This window comes from Glycine max, chromosome 1 (genome assembly GCF_000004515.6).
Source record: "Glycine max cultivar Williams 82 chromosome 1, Glycine_max_v4.0, whole genome shotgun sequence".
NCBI lineage: Eukaryota > Viridiplantae > Streptophyta > Magnoliopsida > Fabales > Fabaceae > Glycine > Glycine max.
Window position 1 is genome coordinate 9,241,976 of NC_016088.4, and position 3,568 is coordinate 9,245,543.

General features: G+C 33.3%; 1 long non-coding RNA gene across 1 annotated transcript; it reads left to right on the forward strand.

Moving 5' to 3' along the window:
• Positions 1 to 223: 223 nt before the first annotated feature.
• On the forward strand, positions 224 to 2,289 carry LOC102666800 (uncharacterized). The gene is made up of 3 exons (XR_412696.4): positions 224 to 666; positions 757 to 1,044; positions 2,032 to 2,289. It is a non-coding gene; the product is annotated as an uncharacterized lncRNA (long non-coding RNA).
• Positions 2,290 to 3,568: the final 1,279 nt, after the last annotated feature.

A 3,568-nucleotide genomic window follows, 5' to 3' on the forward strand; every position in this document is an offset into this window, starting at 1 on the left:
AAAGGTGTGATTTCGGTTAGAGACAATTTACTGTAGCTTGTTCAGTGTTTTTGCTGATTTTCCCTTAGAGCATTGGTCATATTACTATCTTATTTTTGTATTTTTAGTGATTTTAGATATTGGTAAAAAAACTAAGTGTGTTGTCATATATACCCCTCGCTGGTGGATCGTAAGGATGTTAAATTTTGTTTGTTTCGACAGGTATCAACAGCCTAATTAAGTATATCCAACGGTTAAGTTAGTTAATATGCCTTTTCATTTTGATTCCTCTTTGTCTATTCCGGTTGCAATCGGGCTCATTTTTTGTTTTCGGGTTAAGATACTTTTAGATGTGGGTGACCCTGCAGGTGGAATTTGCTTTTTTCTGTTCACACTGCAATCGGGTTCTTTCTGTTCACACTGCAAATGGGTCAAATTTTTTTATTTTTCTGATTCTGGTTAGAGTATTGTCAAGTCTCGATAGTGGCTTGTTGATTATCATTTTGAGTAATAGGATTTCAAATTTACGTTTGGAGGGGAAGCTTGTGATTTGTTGGTCAATAAAAGGGAACGTGTGTGCATTTGCAGACACACAATTCCCTTCCTCATCTCCCTATTGCCACCTGATTTGCGGAAAACAAGATGGATGTTGTTTATGATGAGTTCATGATCATGAAGTTAAGCCAGGTAAACATTATTGGAATCTGAACGTGAGGTCATTGTTATGCCTTGGCTTATTTGTTTCCTTTTTGTTTTTTTTTTTGGATTTCATTGCAGGTTTGGCTATAGGCTTAGCTTGGGTTTTGTGATGTTGAGTGAGGAAAGGAGAGCTGAGAAACAGAGCGACAATTTGGCAGATTGGGTCCTTGCTGGCACTGCTAATTGCTCATTAAAATAAACAAATAGAGCTAAAATCTTTGCATGTACGAGGAAAGGAGAGCTGGGAGATTCCATGCCGAAACTCTGTTGAGAAGAGAAAGATGAGCAACAACAACAAACAAGTAGGGTTGAGAGTGAAAAAATAAGAGCTACCTGATCACAAGCTCAAAGGTTGACACTCAATAGGTAAAGAAGATTTGTAATTTCTCCTCCCACTTTTTGTCTTCTCAGGTATTGTCTGCAACTTCTTCTCTAACCTGAAATTCTATCATTGTAAGCTTTCTTTTTATTCTCACTTAACTCCAGTTGCTCATTGCTCACTTTCACTAAAGAATGGTTTTTTGTTCATTTTTTCATTACTCAGTATCTCGGTGTTGTTTCTGTGTTTCTAAGTTTAGTGTGTGCTAAAAAAAATTCAAACTAGATTATTTTTTTTGTATTTGTCGGTGACAGATATTTTGTTGAAGCATATATTTTTTCATTTCCTTTTTCTGAAGTTTTTTCTGTTGTATCGTATTTTTTCCACTTTTCTAAACATTGGTATCTTTTATCTTGATTCATGATATGGTTGATGGGATATGGAGATTGTGTTAACGTATGATTTATGTCTAATTTTCATTTTGCCTTTGTGGGTAATGATTCCCAGGGGAACCAAGTTTGTGATTTTACCAATGTTGTTTGATCAAATGCGTCGTTGAAATTATATTTTTGAATGGTTGGACCCTTGACTTCGAAAAGCTTATCCCATGTCTATTCTTTTTTATTTCCTTTTATACTCAAGGTAAGAATTATTTTCTATTAGTACAAACTTCAGTTCTTCTTTCCTGATTCCAGCACAAAGCTCTCAACTTTTCCCATTCTCTGCTCTGGCATTGATCTTGTTTTCAACATCTTAAGGCTTCAAATTGGAAAACCAAACCAATCAAAATGTTTGTCACCTTCCCTTCTATTTTTTCCCTAAAGAAATTTCTGGAAAAATTCTGCCTTGATCAAACCACTTTAATATTATCTTTCCGATCCCCTCAACTTGCGCATCAAAACCATTGTTTTCGGCCCTATACGCTGACCAACGTGATCAAACCACTTCTTTCATTTTATTTTTTCAAACCTGATTTAATTCTATGTTTTTTAATTTTTGGTTTTAGTTTTAAAATATTTGTTTTGTTGATGCAGCTACTGAACATACTCTCCTCCTTATAAGGATAGTGTTTAGTCAGGTTATTCAAATACTTGAATCAGAAGGACCTCAGAAGACGTAATCTGTCAAATATATTTAGTCTAATATTATAGCAAGTGCAAGTGTAAATGTGTAATACAATTTAGATTAATAGTCCTATTTTTACTTTGACGGCATGTACCATTTTTCCTCCTAAACTATATCCATTTGAGTCCTCTTCCTTGAGCCAAGTTTTAATTATTAGACTAGGCTTGTCTCAAGAAATGATTAGAAATCTAAAAAAATTAAATCTAAAAAAATTGAAAATATCACCCCTTCTTCCTCATAATAAAATTTACATCTTTCGGCAAGTATAAATGAATTTGCATTTTTTTTCAGCTTTTAGAAAATTCCAATTATTTATTTCAAGAATTTTAATGTTGCCTCCTTTGACTATAAATATTGTTTCATGATACTTTGAGAAATTTTTGGAATGGTAAGCAAGATTCTTAGTTAAACTAGTGTTTTAATGTCACCTGTTGCTTTTAAAGATAATACAACTTTTGACGAGGATAAACTAAAGAGATTAATATATGCAATGAGATTTATAATGAAGAGTTAAATTAAAAACAAAAGCAATAAGTTGAGTTCATATCGAGTTGATATCTATTTTCATCAGCGACATTTTGATGAGTCTAATTTTCTGTGTTCCTTATTGAACAATATACTATTTTTGTCAAAGAGACCTCATATAGTTGAACACCATTTATCTGATTAATTTCGTCGTAGCTTTTTCTTGTTTGATCCGTGAAAAAAGTACACAAAGAAAACTTCTAAGAGACTTGACTTCATCATGTGTTGGTTTATAGCAACTTCACTACATATGTATTCTAAATTCTTAAATGAAGTTCCCATGTTAAAGAACAAGATGCATTAGAAGTCTGAAACTACCTAAAACTATGTTAAAGAAAAATTGTACTTCATGTTTGCAAATGTAAAAAGGCCAAAATATCATACATGCATTGCATTTAAATTTAGTAGGATTTACTTTGTTGTGGCATTTAATTTCGCGCAATAGGAGAGTGTCTTTGTTAAGGTTGCTGGAGAACATCCAAAGAAACTAAAATGATACGGACAAGTATTACAGAATCAAGAGGTAAAGTAGATGGACTTGAAATGTTTGAAGGTGTCTTTAAGTAGATAGAGGAAATAAGAAGAAAAGATAGAGTTGCACATGAAGGTCAAAAGATAACGAATCACAACTCAAGAATGTTGATCAATATATTGCATATTTTATTGACGTACCACATTATAAATAATAAACATTAAAATCTAATAAATACACCGGGAAAAAAACAAACATAATTACCTTACATATTTTGTTTCACCAAAAGTAATTAAATACCCCGGCGTAGCCAGGTAAAGCAATGACAAATTTACCGCAGAGGGACCCTTTTAGAAACTATTTACCAAACAGGGTCCCTTCTGAAAGTATTAACGGAGGGGGTCTGTTTTTGTAGGGGTGTCGCCGGAAGCAATGGCGAGATGAAGGTA